Source organism: Symphalangus syndactylus, chromosome 10 (assembly GCF_028878055.3).
Source record: "Symphalangus syndactylus isolate Jambi chromosome 10, NHGRI_mSymSyn1-v2.1_pri, whole genome shotgun sequence".
Classification (NCBI taxonomy): Eukaryota; Metazoa; Chordata; class Mammalia; order Primates; family Hylobatidae; genus Symphalangus; species Symphalangus syndactylus.
This window is the reverse complement of record NC_072432.2, coordinates 33681457-33700109: the sequence shown is the minus strand read 5'-3', so window position 1 is coordinate 33700109 and position 18653 is coordinate 33681457. Positions and strand designations below refer to the sequence as shown.

The 18653-nt window shown below is 37.1% G+C and overlaps 1 long non-coding RNA gene across 1 annotated transcript in view; it reads left to right on the top strand.

Annotated features, from left to right (window-relative positions):
* Positions 1–2928: 2928 nt before the first annotated feature.
* The window catches only part of LOC134731625 (uncharacterized), a 136359-nt gene continuing 120634 nt past the window's right edge, over positions 2929–18653 (top strand). The window contains exon 1 of the long non-coding RNA XR_010114057.1: positions 2929–3339. This is a non-coding gene — a long non-coding RNA (uncharacterized lncRNA). The remainder of the gene's footprint in view (positions 3340–18653) is intronic.

Sequence of the window (18653 nt, the reverse complement as noted above, 5' to 3'; positions counted from 1 at the left end):
GATATATTTTAAATCATATACTTTAAAGTTTTTTTAAAAAAGCATTACTCAAAACTTATTAACAAAGAAGATATCATACTGAAATAAGAATTTTGAACTGAACACTAATAAAATTACCTCATATTAAAACTTTGCAACACAATACAAGTAAATCTTTGAGGGAAATTTTTGTCTTAAATGTTTTACAGGCAAGAAGCTATAAACAAATTGCAAACCAAAAAAAATAAATAAATAACTATTTTTAAAAGTAAGTAAGAACAGACTACAGCCAGATCAATGATGAGGAGACACAGGTGGTGAGAGAGAAAAAAGAAGTTTCAAAAAAGAAAAATGTGGCCGTTATTTTTATTTTTTGAAAAAAAATGTTGAATATAGAATTGTGGAAGCACAGACTTGTAAACAAAGGCTGAAGACAGCTCAGTTGTAGAGATAGGAACTTCTGAGAGAGGGAAGCCCTCACTTGTAGCTGTTTAGGACTGAGAAAATAATCAACTGCCATCATGGAAGGGCACAAGAGAAGGGCACATGTTCTTAAGTGAGATTCAGGCCTCAGCTCAGTAAGAAGGTGAGAGGAGCTTTCTGTGAAGAAACCGAGGGTGTGGGAACCTTTGTTTATCATGATACAGAGGTCCCAGAGGAAGGAAAGAAAAGAGTTGGAAGGGAGTAAAGAAGTGGGAAAGGGAGTCTGGGAAAAACTGCATGATATTAATAGTATTAATAGTACTAGAATGAGCGCACATGAGAGGAACAGACATGAGGCTTTCTTATGGACTTTGGTTAAGAAAAAGAAAATGTGAGGCGCAAAGTGTTTTATGTCCCTAAGGCTCTGAAGGAAACTCAGAAGGAATGGTGTATTAACGCTCCCGCAGGCTAAAGATCCTGACATGCTATAAGCTTGTTGATTCTGGCAAAATGTAGCCCTTGGCCAAAGTTCCAACAGAACACTGTTACAAAATAAGAACTTTCTGAAGTCCTTCTGGCAAAAAGCAGCAAATCACAGGACTCCGGTGACTCTTAGAATCAACTGAGAACTGATTTGGTCACATGTCAGTGGAAATCCACGCCTGTTCAGGTGATAGTTTTACTGGTTTCCAGGACATTTTCCTGGTATGAATCTCTGGCAAGAGTGGATTTTGGCCTCAGTTGATGGAGGTAGTTCAGTTTGTTTCAAAACTTAACAGTTGTGTGACCTCGTCTGAAATATTTAAAATTTCTTAGTTTTTTCCCCTTTATATTTAAAATGATAAAATTGATACAGGGTCCTTGAGATGACTGCTGACAACACAGAATAGTGCCTAGCCTTGAAGGTGCCTGCTACAGAGGAGGTAGTTCATAAATTATAACTCATCATTAATATTAACACTTGTTGCAGATTATCACTTATCTACAAGTTACAAGCATGCTTAAGTGCTTTAAAAATCACCAGTCCTTTAGCACACAAGTACATGACAACCACTACCCCTTAGCCAGAGTCTACCAGATCAATAATTTCACTGGCTTTACTGCATCCTGTTGACCAGGTCCAGCTTCCACTTCAAAGCTACCTCACGTTGTCCACATTGATACTGCTGCCATCTCTCCCAGGGGATGTGGGGAGGGACAGTGGGACAGTCAGCAGCCTTTTGTGCTGCCCTTTATATGCTTGCTCTAATTCTTTTATGCTGTGCTCTGCTTGCCTCTTGTTGGTTCACTCATTTAACAAACAGTTATTGAGTGTCCGTGTACTAGGTTGGATACTAGGGATACAAAGTTGACAAAGGCGTAGTCATGCCCTTAAGAATATCACAGTCCAGTGGGAGAAGGAGATGTGAGCAGATAACTGCAGTGTAATTAGGTAAGTGCTAATGGAAGATTTCCTTGGTACTTTTGGGAGCAACTAACACTTCTGGGGCAGACAGACAAAGTCTCACAGAGGTATCTGAGCAACTTTTAAAAAGGTGAGTAAGGGGATTACCAATCCAGGAGATGGAGGTGAGGATAGGGAAGGAAAAGAGAAAGAAAAGAAAACTACCAGAGACTGAAGCATTGAGCAGAGAGAGGGTGGATGGATTCCAGTAGAGAAAAGCATGGGCATTTAACTTCACTGCAGGATTTTAGGGGGAGGCTTAAGAAAAATAAAAAATGAAATTCAGGAAAAAAATGAAGTAATATTTCTCAAGGACATATTGCTTGAATTAGAAGAAAAAGATTTCCATAAGATTGCCCAAGACAAGAACATATGTGTTCACTATAATTTCCACTGGAAAATTGAAGTCTTTTAGATTCATGTTATACTTTATAGAAATGCAGTGGTGAACAAAAATTATCAAGGCATATTTAGGCATCATTTGGGAAAGTTTTAGTTTAGCTTGCATAAAACATACTTTTATTCTTTTTCTGCCTTCTTTGGTGAGTAGGTAGACTGCACTAGACTCTCTTATGAGTGTCATTGTAATGAAAAGAAAAAGGATGACCATGGCAACCCAATGTCCCCATTTACATCCCCAAAGCCTTTACATTTCTTTTACCTTGTGAAAAAAATAAAAAGTTTAAAAGACTTTTACCACCTCTTTTGCCCCCATCAAAAAGAAACATTATAGCAAAGTAGGTCCAACCCAATGATAACCAGCAAAAGACAACTTTCTCACTTCCACGTTCACTCACAAGACCAGTGGGTTACACAGGAGTTGCTGGGAAAAGCTTCTCTCAAAAATGACGAGCTCGTGTCCTTTGTAGGGACATGGATGAAACTGGAAAACATCATTCTCAGTAAACTATCGCAAGGACAAAAAACCAAACACCGCATGTTCTCACTCATAGGTGGGAATTGAACAATGAGAACTCATGGACACAGGAAGGGGAACATCACACTCCAGGGACTGTTGTGGGTGGGGGGAGGGGGGAGGGACAGCATTAGGAGATATACCTAATGCTAAATGATGAGTTAATGGGTGCAGGAAATCAACATGGCACATGGATACATATGTAACAAACCTGCACATTGTGCACATGTACCTTAAAACCTAAAGTATAATAATAAAAAAAAAAAAAAAAGAGTTATTGAGCAGAAACTTCCAACTCTAGGCCCTGAAAGGTAACCATACTATAAAATAAAACAGAGGAAAAATGTCCTAGGACTGATAAGGAGCAGGAAGAATATGTTAATTGTGGTGAAAAATGACTCAAAACATAACTTTTGACTACTTTTTCAGTTTTCTTCCTTGTCCCTAGATCCTCTCCCTAGCTCTTCCAACAAATACCCAGTTCGTGTGGGTTTGTAACATCTCGTTATTCCTGAAGGAACAGATCTGGAAGAAGGCAGACTTTTCTGTTAAGCCCAAAAATTCTTCAGGGTTCCTGGTAAGTTGATATTATATTCCAGACCAAGAAAATAAGAGAAGAAAGGCAAGATAAATTTTGTATTATTTTCTCACAAATATTTACAGGTCAAAGTCTCTAATCCTTAGCTACTGCTTAGGGTTGTCATGTGTCAGCAGGGTTAGCTTGATTTGTTTCATCTTGGTTAGAAAGCTGGTGTCAGCAATTCTACTGAATATTAGAAATGTGTTTGTTTCCCAGACATATAGACCATACACACATCATGTCTCTTTGTCCTGTGGAGTTTTATTCTAACATTTATGTTGAGAAAAAGATGGGCCCTATTTACGTTCTAAATCATTAGTACAAGAAGATGTTTTAGAGATCATCCAATGAATGAAACCACTCATTTTTGTGGAAATTGAAACACCTTAACTTGGTATCTAATATTGCGGAACAGTGAACAGTTTAATTTTAACGTGCGTAAGCTACAAGAGTTTCAGTACCTTTAAGAAGAAAAGGAGGGGATACTTTAATTACTGTAAAGCAACTCATGATCATAAAACAAATATTTTCATACTATTTTGTAAATAACACTAAACTCTTTTTATCTCCGTCAGCCTCAACCACGTGGTACCATTTTGCATGCAGACCACTCAAGGCTGAGGAGCATTAAATTTAATTTGTGCTAAAGTTGAAGGTGGAAAAGCGTGAAATTAACTTGATGCATTTTTATGGCATTTTCTGTCTCCTAGCTTCTTTGAGCCTTTCCAATCCAGAATGATTTGATTGGCTGTGTCAGGATCTCCCCATCCCTGGAACTTCCCTCTACTCTGTTCAGTGAAACTTTGAGGTCTGTGTATGCGTAGCCCATTCTACCTTTGCCCATGGGCGACCCGGCTGAAGAAAACGCTGATTTATTTGGGTTGGTATTTACTTTGGCCAAGCTTCAGTCTGTGCGCTCAAGGTTCACTCTTCTTGGTGATTCATCCCTTTCAGGAATATGTGTGTGAACAGCAAAAGATGAGTCAATTCATTCAAGAAATCATTCAGCATGGTCCAAATAGCTTGCAAAGATTTCGAGAGAAAGCTAAACCTTTTATAGGGCTATACGGTAAACAGTAACTTTCCAGCAATCAGTTGCTAGCATAACACCTACAAACTTTCAAGGTTTTTACAGATATGCCTCAATCTCTGGGGATAAAGCTGAGATATTCCATATTGTATTCATCAAGGAAGCACTTCTACACAATTTAAAAAACCCATAGAGCAAGAGCTGATTGAAGGCAATTATGTTTAGAAAGAGAGAGACAGATGGAAATGAGACTGTGGGTTGCCTACTGTAGATTTCATTTAGTGACCATTTGTTAAGTGTTATAAAAAATGTCTACACCAGGAAATGTAAGCACTCCTATCCTATTATTACAAGTCTTGCAAGACATTGCTATCAATTCTGTTCATCTTCTGATATGATCATTCAAATAGTATTATTTAAATAACATAGTTGTACAGAGATTTTGGAGTTTCATGAGGATAGTTTTGCAGTGGTGTATATTTGCAATATTGAAGAGGATAATAAAAACAAAAATGAAATGTATAAATACTACAAATTGAGAATTTAACCTTATTACTTTAGTATTTAAAAGGTAATGGTGAATGAATATTTTGTGCATGTTTACAGAAATAACCATGTAGTAATTTTGTAAAGGTACCTATTTAAAATTTATTATGCTCATGACCATGTGTCTTTTCCAGTACTGGCCAGTGTGCCCTTAAAGAAACTCTTTTACCCCAAAAAATAATTTATCTTTTTTTCAAGAGAACATGTTTTTTACCCCAAATAGGACTTGTACTCCACTTGCTGATACCCAATACAAACCAAATATTCTGCATTCATTGATTCTGTCTGCTATACAGGGACGTTTCCACAGGTGGTGGGCTCTAGTGGTGCAAGTGTTATGCGACATCATGCATTCATATCTGATACATGTAAACAAATAAGTTTACATTGGCTCATGCCTGGATTCTATCAAACTTACAAATAAAGGCCTTCCTGTTTCTAAAAGGACTATAGAAAAAAAAATCAAATGATTCAGTCTCCTGGCAAAGCCTTTCAAAGAAAGATTAAAGGGCTTCATAATAAACCTATAATTTGGGAAAATAAGATCAGTGCCTTTCCATTAATATTGGAAATATTAAGAACACCAATAACATGGAGAGAAAAGGTAGAAATAAGAGAATATTTATGTGTTGGGAAAGAAGGGGTAGACTTATTTGTCCTTTAAAAGAATAGTTTAATAAGAAACTCACAAGATAGGATTTTTTTTTTATCCTCGTTGAACAAATGAGAAAACTGAGGACCTGCAAAATGTTACTTGTCAATAATTATACAAATAGAATATAGCAGAACTAAGATGGAACCCAGTTCTAACAATCTTCAGAACTTCATCCTTGTAAACTTAAGGAAAGTATCTCAGAGAAGGTTATGTATATGTTAAAGTTTGAAGAAAGAATTAAAGCCTGATTTATGAACACCTAGGTAAACATTGGAGAAAGAGTATTCTAGACAGAGGGTGAGTAATTACAATTATAGCTATAGTTTATAGCATTTACTGTGTGTTAGACACCTAATGCACAAAGTACGTAACTATTAAATAAACATACATTGAACCTCCTAACAATCTAACAAAGTAAGAAGACAAAATGAAGGCCAGGTAAGGTTTCAGAAATCCATTATAGTTATGACATGTCAGAGCCTGACTTGAAGCCAAGTCTGAAGGAACCCCAAAGTCTGTGCCCTTTCTAAATTCTTATGGTCGCTAGCATAGCTGGATGAGAGGTGATGGGAGGAAAAATGGTAGAATTGAGGCTATTGAGTAGAACAGAGGGCAGGTGACAAAAAGGTGTGATAACAAAGCTAGGGTGTTTATGACTTATTCTTGACTAATGAGAAGTCTTTGAAAGATATTAAATGAAGGCATGACATGATCATATTTGTGTTTTAAGGTCATTCTGGGTAAGGGATAAATTGGAGAGGTTCACTCAAATTATGAGGCAGAGACCTGTTAGTAGACTATTTAAATCACCCAAAGCAATAAATACTATTTAGTTAAGTAGCCATGGAATTGGCGTAGACAAGGAGGGTTCTAAATATATCGAAGAGGTAAAATGACAAGGTACAGAGACCAGCAGATTTTCTTGCCAAGAAAGAACTCTATAGTGATTCCAGGTCTCGATTTGGTTACTGGAAAAATCAAAGACTATAATGGAGATTAAAGATATACAGTAGTCATTAGGAAGCAAATAAATAATATCTAAGAAAGATCTAACTATCAGCCTAGGTTCAAAATTCATGAAAAAGTTTTGGTGTAGTGAAGATTAGAAAATGATATTATTAGAATAAATTTGGAGAACACATGAGAAAGCAAATTGCATTGAAATTACGATATAGAGCTGGGCACAGTGGCTCACGCCTGTAATCCCAGCACTTTGGAAGGCCAAGGAGGGAGATCACCTGAGGTCAGGAGTTCAAGACCAGCCTGGCCAACATGGTGAAACCCCATCTCTATTAAAAATACAAAAACTTGCTAGGCGTGGTGGTGGGTGCCTGTAATCCCAGCTACTTAGAAGGTTGAGAGGGAGGATTGCTTGAACCTGGGAGGAAGAGGTTGCAGTGAGCCAAGATTACACCACTGCCCTCCAGCCTCGGTGACAGACTCTATCTAAAAAAAAAAAAAAAAAAAAAAAAAAAAAAAAAAATTACATTATAGGTGACTTTTGTATTTACAAGCATTTTACTTGTGTTTATGTTTAATTTTGTCTACTTCACATCCATAAAGCATACATTTCTTGACAGCAAGGATTTTATATTCTTGTTACCACTCAAATCTCAGCACATAGAATAGTCCCCAGCATAGACTAAGAACTCAGTAAATATGTGTGGGATGGATGACTGTGCATTGCATATGCTTGAGATCCTGACTAGAGGAATCCTCATAGTTTATGCAGCATCTTCAGCCAAGTGTTAATGTGCTGTTTATTTCCTGTCCTGATGAATGAAATCAGGTTTATTTCTGACATTCTGACAAATAGGAAATGTGATAACAAAACTCTCTGAACTCTGGTGCTACCTTCTTCCTCCAAATAATGAGTACCAAATAAATTTTCATATTAGGCACTCTTCAAACTCCCTAGAAAAATCAATAATACAAAGTGATGAGACAAAGGTTAGATTATTGATTCATCAATTAATATTCTTTTAACTTTTCTGATAAGAGATGGTCTCTTCAAGGCCACCGATAGCCACCTAATCTCTACTCCTTTTCCTAATCTATATTCTCCTTGTTGTTTCATTTAACCTTGAAGATCGCCCAGCATGGCCAGGGTCTCAAACCCTCCAATTCAATCTGCTCTAATGGAGTCAAGCTGAAGGTAAAGATAAGATCAGAAACAGTGAGTCTAATCTCCCTATATGGGAGCAAAGTCAGCAAATAGGAACCAGCTCAGAGACCAAGAAAACCAAACAAGGTTATTAACCCACATCAGAACACCAGAGAGAGAACAAGAAGTTGGTTCCAAGATGAAAAATGCAAGAGAGAAGCAGATTGTGGAATGAAAGAGAGGACGTTCCATGTTCATATTCACCTGATTGTACTTAGAGCCTCACCCTTCCTTTCTATCTCCGCAGGGACCTTCTGGAAAAGCTTTTCATTCTGTGCACTTTTCTTTCTCTGGCTTTCTTTGTCTCTAGATTTTCTTTGTTCTGTGCCTGATCTGTCATAATCCTGTGCGATTTTATTCTCATTCCTCTGCATTCCCCCCTAAAAAAAATCTTATTTTCTTACAATTTCAGATATCCCATAATACTAATTATGACTAAGCGCCTCTTTGTTTCTATGTGGATCTTTTCTTGAATCTTTGTTTCATATCATTAACTGCATACAAAATATCTCTACTTAGAAATGATATTGCAATTTCAAACTCAACTGTATGAAAATAGTTTTATTGGTATCTTAAAAACACATTTCCATTGATAATACCAATATTTGAGTACTCCTCACCTTGTATTCAGATTACTGCAATGCATTCCTATCAGGTAATTCCTCCTTCAATCTCCTGCACCTCAAATCCAACTTATTAATATCTTCAAATTTAAAAGAATTAAATTCCATTTTTAGCATATTATTCCTCTGATTGAAAGGAAAAAATCTTATTTTTTTTTTACAATAAAATTTCTTAACTTAAAATCAGTTGAGAACTCTTGCTGTGTTTGAGGTTACAAAAGTGCTTAACTAGAGACTGTAACAACACTATTCAGCCAACAACAGGAGTTATTTTTAGAATCCTACTTACCATTAGAATTCTAAATTTGAACCTAGACTTGCAGGTTACTATGAGGACATGTTTGTCGATGTTGGAGAATGCAACATATTATATTTAACAGTTTGTTTTCCTAGTTTGTTATTTCATGTATGTAGGTATAATATACAATTGTATTCCTGCCCCACCCTTGAAAATCTAGTGGATGAGCCTAGAAAGAAATGTGAGGAATCTGATAAGACATGAGCAGAGGCATAAGCTTCAGCAATTGTGGTGGCAACAGCCACAGGGGAATCTATGAGGTGAAGTTTGAAGATCTACTAATACATTTAAGTTAGAAGATTGAGGAATAAAGTCTATATTCATTAACCCATCATTACTAACCCTTCATACAGTTCATCAGACATTCTTTGCTCATGCTTTTAAGATGGAATACCAGGCTCTGCCTCCCCTTTCCCACTTTACCTCACCTGCACCTCACATACCCTGACTGCTTTGAATCTTTCTGCAAACCCCGAGTACTCAACATTCTATAAACTCCTACTCTACTCCCTATACTACATTTTTCTCCTAACTCCTAAGGCACATTTTTCTCTATCTTGGTCATTTGGAAATTAGCATTCCCAATTTTATTCAGCCTTTTAAACTTCTTAATGTTATAAACACCATACACAATCGCTCTTCTAGATTGTGATCTTGTTGAGTTAAAGTACCATGGCTTACTGATCTCTCTTAGTGAAGAGGGAATGTACCCAACCATGTTAAATACCCAGATGAAGTGAGTTAAAGTTATTTTCCCAATGCTTGTTTCTTATGGGTGTTACCTGAAAAAGGATTTAGCGTTAAAATAAGTTTGGGCAGTTTTTACAAAGTTAAGCATGTTTCTTTACTTCAATGCTTATCAGAGCCTTTAATATACTATTAAATATGGTTAATATCTAAAAACGAATAATAATGAAGAGTTGACCATATTTATTGACCTTTTTTTCAAGAATATCTTACACAACTAGTGTTACATAATATACTTTTGAAAAGCCTGGCTTAAAAGCTAGTCCTCAATCAACTATCTACATATATATTATTTATATGTAGTATATAATTCCAAATTTTCGTAGGTATTCGAAAGGCTAGTTTTACCTTGACATCCCCATTCCAACTCTGGGAAATTGTCCAGACTCTACAAAACTCCTACCTGATACGCACATTTCCTGCTCACTCAGTCTTTAGAGATAAACATTCAGGTCTCTTTTACAAAGTATAGTGATGGACTGATCTCCAGGTCCACTGATAAAAGATCCAGAGTGAATAGCTTTATATCAAAACATAAAACATTAAGATTCCAGTTATTAACTGGAATGTGTTAAGGAGGCAGATGAGAGAATCTTTCGCTCTGAAGAGCATCTGATTTTTCATGTCTAAAAATGTTTTCGACATCTGTGAGGTGGAACTTATCAGGCTTTCTTAGGTTGTAAACATCCTGCGGACAGACACAACAGCTTTCTTAGTTTTATAAAGTATCTTAAGAGAACATCATCTAAAAATATTGATAGTAACAATGAACGGAATGCTTTTTGCTCCCTCCCTCACAGAGATGCTGTGAAAATTAATGACAGGCAGTCTGATAAGTTTCTTGAGCTCCTTTGGGTAAGATCATATAAAATGTAAAGTACTTTCACATAATGATGTTTTTGTCTAAGTCTGTAAGCATTTGTAAATTATATAATCTTAATATACATGGTCAGTGAAGCATTAACTTCTTTGAGAGGCAGACAAAGTTTATGACTGGCATGTGTGTCTGAACATTAAGAAGCTACTTAGGCTGGGTCCAGTGGGTCATTGACTTAGTAGTTCTTTTTTCATTATTTACAGATATCAAAGTAATCTAAATTTTGGCATATCACCTTCAGGGTCAACAGTAAGGAGGATGGCCAGTCCCAGAAACACTCCCACTATTATCTTAGCTGACCTGCAAGTAACTACATTGAGAAACACTCTATCTAATTTGTGATAATGCCATGGAATTAAGGTTTCCATTAGTACTCTCAGACATTGTGGAGTATTTTCCTCAAATACTGTCACCTTCGTTTTTTCTAATTGAATTTCTCACTTTTGAAGCCAGAGTTTCTTTTATCAATACTGTTATTAGCATCTGCATTCCTATTTTTAACTCCCATTTCAAGGCATGCCTTGAAAACATTTTGTTGAAAGCAGTTATTTGCCATGTTTAGTGTGTTGCAGTTCGGCAAAATTGAAAAAATACCTCTACTGCATTAGTAACATAACAACAAAAATGTATTTTATCACTTTGAGTATGTAAACACTCAGAACAGAAAATCAAATAATAGAAAGAAGAGGAGACATAGTCTAATGGACTCAGCAGAGAATTAGGAGCCAAAAATATCTCAGCTCTAACCTTGGCTCCGATACAGGGTTCTATGTCCTTGGGTCTGTTCTTTTCTCTTCATGGAAAAGAAGAACTGAAAAAAAAGTACTTCATTGTGGTAGAAATGGGGAACAGTAGTTGGAAGAATCACAGACATTTCAGTATGATTTAAAGCAAGATTTTCACCTTAGCTGTACCGCTGTTATATTTCTATCAATTGCTGTCACAAATTTGACACTGTCTCTGTTCGTGCTGCCATAATTCTAATTGTTTTGTCTCTATATCCTTTGAACCTGAATGCTTTCCGGGTACAAATAAGTCATTTGAAAGACCTAAGTTAAACAGCCTTATCCTTTATTCTTGTTATGACAGTGGTATGCAGTTATACATTCCTTAAGGAGACAACCAGTTCAGGAAACAGAGTATACATGCCTTATGGTGTCAAGTTTTTCTTAGGGTCTGACCAGGTTGAATATATTCTATTACACACAGTCACCATCTGTGATGTTTGGACAGAAAATAGAACACATAGTACCTCACCAGCATCTTGTATAAACTTGTCATTTTAATTAGTGAGAGACCATTTGTGTGAGGGTTTACACATCACCTCATGAAAAAAAAAATTATCTCCTCACATCAGCAAAACATTCCAAAACACAACTTGAAGGCAGGAACTGTGTGCTGCTCCTCTGTATTTCCAGCATCTAACAAAGTTTTGATAAAAAGAGTGGCCAAATAAGTGTTTATTAAATTGACCTGTATAAGATTAAGTTTCTCTTCCTAACTATATAAGTAATAATACTTATCCGAGCACCAGTAAAGGGAAAACTAATGGGTAAAAACAAGAATGAAGCTCCTTTGAGGTTCACTTTCACAGATGCACCTGCTATTACCTTAGCCACCATCTCCTCCTCCCTCTCAGCACACATGGGCACAGAGTGGACCACAGTGAGGACTCTGCTATTAGGGAACCCTTCTCCAGATGCAGTATCTTGGTGTTCTTGACAAACTGCAGTGCAGTACATGTCACCTCCTCTTCTGTCCCCACTTCTCCTATGGGTCTAAATAAGTTAGAAAGTATCTCCTCTTCCCACTACAATGGGCTTCTCAAAATTTCTCTGTGCAGTAGTGGAAAATGTCCCTCAACTACTTCAATCTTTCTCTACCTTGCAAGTTCACACTACCAACCCTCTACTGTCCCCCAAGCTAAATGGACAGATTGCTGCCTCCCCCAGAGTCTTCCTTTAGCCAATTAGACCCTTTCTGTTGGAAGGCTTCCTCTGCAATGGAAAAGATACAATTTGAGTAAATCACTACAGTTACTGCCCTAAAAGTATCCTTTTATTTGGGTTTTTGCATAAAGACACCACCATATCTTTGGAAGATAAAATATGTACATACTTCCAAATTAAATTCCTTTTAAAATTCATGAGGTTCTTGGGGTTCTATATATAAACTGGAACTATTAGGGAATAGACTTTCTTCCCAGAATATTCCTTTGTTGGACCTCTTTCCTTCCCTGTCTCACTCAAATGAGACAAAGGCAAAATGTTACTGTCTCCCAAGGAGCTTGGTGTTACCAAATGTGCAAGTGGAAAGCCCCACATAAAGCTTCCTTTCCCAGAAAGAAAGGGAAGTACAACGTTATTAATACTTTTAACAGGAAGTAAATCTGTTTGGGGACTTAACTGCTGTATCCCAGCAATGAAAATATGGGGGTTCTAGAACAGGCCAGGGCGATTTCTTAGTCTTTTGCCAAGCCAAAGTCTCTCAGTATGCAGTAAGTTTAGTGGGACATGGGAATAAAATAAATCAGAGACCCCTACCTATGCCAGATGGTAATAGATGGTAGATGGTAATCTGGCATAGTTAGAGATTTTCCCCCATCTAGTTATGCAGCTTGGTGTTGACTTCAGTGTTAATAAATTGAGGGTGAAGAAACAAGAATAGACAGGAGCTCTAAGCTTACTGGGTAAAGGGGGACAGATTAAAAGAGACAGCATTTCCCTTTGAAAACTCTTGATATAATGGGCTCCAACCATATATTCTTTGGAAGAGCTTTGACATTTCCCCTTTCTCCTCATACTTTGACAAGGGAATTCTTTCATTTTCTGCCTGAGCTCTTAGAGAGATGGCTATGCAAGAAAGCAACAAATGGAATATATATGGCATACGCTTTTCACTTAGCCTGGGACAAGTGACTGATCAAACTCTCATTCTAAAAATGAGAATATGGGGTGCTTTAGGTATGATTCCAAGCTACCAACATGGTAATATAGATAGAGAAGTAAATATATGTAATAGCAACAGAGAGTAAACCTAAAATGCTCACAAACTGTTAAGCATATATGGACCAACAGAGAGGTCAAGAGCCCAAAGGAAGCACAAATTCAAAACTATTGCTTTTGTGTCATCTACAACATTCAAAACACAAGGTTACATAAAACTGGGGGTATGACAAAAATTAGCAAAGTACACTAATCACAGTATGATAGGCCATTGAAATACTGTGTAAAGTTTCAAGCATCTTATTACAGGAAAAATATCAAAGAGTTGAAAGGTACAGAAATGACAACAAAATGATAAATGTTATCAATGTTTATAACTGTGAAAAAAGCATAGAAAAATAGGTTTTTTTTCCTTAGAAAGGAAGAGATTAGAAGAGATAATTATTGAGGTGTCTAAAACTCTGATGACTATTGAGAAAGGAGAGACAGGAAATGGCTCAAAAGCAAAAGAGAACATGAGCAGAAAGAAACAAAAGACTGCATTAAAGGGAATTCAGAAGCAATGTATTTGCAGAGTGTAATTACTATGGTCTGCAGAAAAGGCTACTGATATCAGACGGGCAATATCCAAATCCTGAGTGTATTTTTACAATGAGTCAGATGAGGGTTTTGTTTGTTTTCATTTGCTTTTTGTTTTGTTTATGGCTGTGAGAGGTGGGAATGAGGGGGACTCGGTGGGGAGGGTAGTGGGTCAGAGGTGGGAGAGGGGATACTCTAAAAGGCACAGAACCTCCTTACAGGGATTGATTCATCAGGACGACATGGCTCCTTTCCTTCCTGAAATGCGAGCTGCTCTCGTTCATTAAGTTAACACACTGATCTGGCAGAGCCACATCCTGGAATCCTAAAAACATCAGCTTCCATCTAAACTTTTCATTTCTTATATGCTTAATTTGGCTTAGTCAGCTTGATGGCAAGTTTGCAATATTATAAATATGCATATGGCCTGGTATCTGCCACCCATCTGATCCTGACTTAGTTGCCTATAGGAAAAAGCATAAGCCAGATAGGATGTGCCGGTGGGCAAAGCTCCAGGTTTGGAGTTCAGGTTCAGTCTTGATAAATATCAGATAATACTGACTGCTTATCTAAACTGCTCAGTCCCATAAAGCCTGTGACCTTTCTTCAATCACCTGACTAGGTCTTGTTCGCTCAGGGTAGAGTAGAAATTTTAAAAGCAACCCACACAAGCCACAGTTTTACCATAATTTTGCCTACTACTGTTATAAAATATTTTGACACTCAAATGTCTCATCGTTCAGGGTCAAACCAACACTTATGATTCTCTATGAAGATGTATGCCCCTACATTATGCTGTCCCCAAAAATTAAAGGTATAGAAATTCAGAAAATAGCCTTACCACACTGGGTGCTTGTGTCACATCAGTGCATCCACAGGTTGGTAGTATCACAAAAAAAAGTCTCTCCCCTCAAACTAATTCAACCCTCCTGCATCCACAAGATATTGCTTTGCTAATTTTCTTCTAAAATGTCAACCTCATTTTTCCTTGAACCTGTAAATGTTTTAAAATACCTCCCAAAGAACCTCCTCCTATAGTAACAACTATATCCCATCCCTCTAAAAAACTTCTCTCTGTGTCAAAATAAATAAATTAATTAATATTTTTAAAAAATAAAAAGAACAAACTCACAGACTCTGCTTCTTTGAAGTCCCCAGCACTCATTTAGGCCTCAGCCTCTACTTCAAGATTTAGTTTGAACATCATTTGTGGTGCACCTTCTCGATCCAGTCTTCTCCATCCAACACCAGTCATGGCTAAGCATATTTTGGACTACATGCCCAAAGCATTTTGTAAAAGTGTCCGTTAGAGTTTACATCACATGCTATCTCTATATGGTTTGTGAGACTGCGTTTCTTATTCAATTCTGAACTCCATAAAGTCAGAAATGATGTCTTATCATTTTGGCCTCCCCTAGTAGAATGATTGGTACGTAATAGATATTCAATAAATGTTTATCAAAATCAATAAAGTTGTGTTAACTGTTCCCAATAAGGGTGGCCGCTGATGGTTAGGAAAGAGAGCCTGCTGGTGCTAAGGTCTCAATATTTGTATCCCCCTACATTCATATGTAGAAACAGTTCCAGTGTGAAGATACTTGGATGTGGGGCCTTTGGAAGATGTTCAGGTCATGAGAGCAGAGTCCTCGTGAATGGGATTACTGACTCTATAGGAGATCCCAAGGAAACTCTTTCCCTTTCTACCACATGATGACATAGCAGGGTGCTGTCTATGAAGCCAGAAGAGAGTCCTCACCAGACACCAAATCTGCTGGCAGCTCCAACTTGGACTTCCCCACCTCCAGAACTGTGAAAAATATATCTCTGTTGTTTATAAGCTATCCAGTCTATGGTATCTTGCTATAGCATCCTGAAAGGACTAAGTCACCAGGCAATCACTTTTACCATGAAAATCAAGAAGAAGGTGAGATTGGACAACTTTTTCTAAGGTAGTTAGGAAAATTACCATGAATTTAAGCCACTAGAAAAAAGTTTTTAATCCATACTCTCCCTCCCCCACCAAAAAAAGTGCAAAAATTCAAGTTTTTGAGCAAATGCTTACTAACCAACCCCAGAAGGTATTTTAGAGGTGTCTAGATCTGAATTTTCTTAGAGAAGTTTAATAGTAGCAACACATGTGGTATATGGAGCATTTTTTCCTAAGTGTTTCCATCTTTATCTTGGCATATATTTTCACAAATCTAGCCAGCAGATATGAGAATATACTGAGATTTCATTTAGCAGATGAAGAAACCAAAGACTCAAGATGTTAGGCAATTTTCTCAGAATTATACAATGTGTCAACAACTGATTGGTATCCAGTCTCCTAAATCCACGCTGCACGTTCTAGCAACCTAAACTTGTCCTCTTTATAAAGGATTCTCCTTTCTCATTTCATTTCTTTCTTTTATTAATGCATACATTCATTCATTATAAAAATATTTTATTAAGACCTATGATAAAAGAAAAAGAATCATCAATTTAGTGTTCAGAGGTTTGACCTGGAGTTCTTCTAACACATATGTAAACATTCAAATGCAGCCGAATATAATGAAAAGAATACTCGGAAGATCTGGGCTCGACTCCACTCCACTGCTTTCTGGCTAAGTGATCTTGAGCAAGTCATTTCACTTCTCTGAACCTCAATCCCCTTTTCTACAAAACAGAAATAGAAGTATTTATGTGATTTACTTCATAAGGAGCTTTTGAGATGGAAAATCTGAAACCACTTTGTAAAACGTAAAAGCTATATAGTCACATTAATAACATTTATTGAATGTTTACTGTGTGCACAGTGATGCCATAGATATTTTATAGACATAGACTAATTTTAATCCTCACAATGATCCTGGAGCCACTATATTATTCACATTTACAGATGAGAAATTCAAGGAATGAAGGAGTTAGGTAAATTTTAGAAAATCAAACAAGTAAGAAATGGAGCAAGGATTGAATCTAGACCGGGAAATGCCCAAGACCATCTCTAAACCACTTAATTATGCTGGTTCCCAAACGAAGACACTGAGCATTTTCATGTTCTAGGATCTTAGGATGTATTAACTCATGCAATAACTCTTTGTATGTATTATTCCACCCAATCCCCTCTACAACCCTCTAAGTATGTCCAGAGGCAGTTAATAAAGATAACTAAGTTCCATGATTGCTCCTTCCTCTATTCTTTCTGAACACAGCAGCTGGAGTGAGCCTTTGCTCAAAACCCACTAATGCTTCTCATTTCATTCAAAGTAGAATACAATGTCTTTGCTATGGCCTAAAAGGTCCTGTACAGTCTAACCTTTTGTTGCTTGCCCTACCAGTCACCTCATTCCTCTTTTCAAGTCACACTGACCTGCTTGCTGTTTCTGAAAAATGTCAGAAACATGTTTCTTCTCAAAGAATAACCTATCAGAGGTTGCTTCTTTTACTATTCAATATAAAAGAGAAACTACACACCCCAACCCCAGCCAATTTCTAGCTCCTTCTGGATTTATTTTTTATAGCACTCATTATCATGGGGATTTATTTTTGCCACCTTATATATTTTATATGTATCTGTTTATTATCTGTGTCCCTCCTGCCACACATACATAAACACTCCCTCACCACATGTGTGTGCACGCATGCACACACACACACACACACACGAATATGAGCTACTTAAACCAAAATCTGTTTTCTGCTGTTGCTCTCAATACCTAATACAGTGTCTGACATGCAGCAAAAGCCTCAAAACTTGCAAGTTGTATGAAAAATTGATCCTGTGCCCTCATCGATTTTAAAATAAGGTAAAAAGGCAAGGGAAACTTACTAAAGATTCCTGAGAAACAGTTTACAGTGAAAAATTGGGGGTTAGTATGTTTTTACTCCATTTCTTTAAACCCTGTCAGGAGCCCCAAATACAGTCCTCTATTGTGAAATAAGGTAAAGTAAATCTGACCAAATCAGTATCCAACTACATCTCTCACCTACAGGAGTCCCTACCTTTGCTTCCACCCAGAGAGTAGCTAACTTTGTTTTCAGTGGCAAATAAAAGATTAAAATTTACCTGATTCAAGACAGGCATAGAAAAAGAATTAGAGTTTAGGCATGTGTAGAATGTGATTCTTTTTATCTCTGATCTACTTCATGGGAAGGTTTGTTTCACTAGAAGTTACCATGGACTTGTATCACAAAAATACCTCGTGCATCATTTTTAATCCAAAAGAAGGTGGGTCCTAACTAACTTATTATTATTCCCTTGCTTTTTCTCTAAAAACATTTATTTGCCTCTGTTTCATAACACTATGGGACAAATGAGGTGAGGAGGCAGGTGTCTCAATAAGAAAATGCTAGCACAGAGCAAAGCATGGTGGAACTCTCCTGAGAGGAAGTGTTCGCAGAGGTTTCAGAAGGACCTGAGCAGGCAGGAGAAGGAGATGCTGTTTTGTATTGGTCCCATGTATTTGGCAACCCTGGAGTATAATATGGTGGTGTTATCATCATTTCATAGAAGAATTGTTCAGAAACCAGGGAACTGGAACATAAATCTCACTGTTCTCTGGCTAGGTCAGGTACCTCCATCTCTTTCCTTTCTATGAGACATTAGTAGCCAGTGGAAAAAGCATGAACTTTAGAATCAGACAAAATTGATTTTAAGTTTTGGATCTACTATGTGTTAGCTGTGTGATTTGAATATATCACCTAACCTTTCTGATCCTATTTCTGCCCATCTAAAATTCCATTTATAATATCTGTTCCCTAGGACTTTTGTAAGGATCCAATTAAGTTATGTGGTAAAGTACCCAAATGGTCTTGAGCTATGAAAGTCTGTTTCCTTCTTTATTGCCTTCTTCTCCCGTAATAAAAAC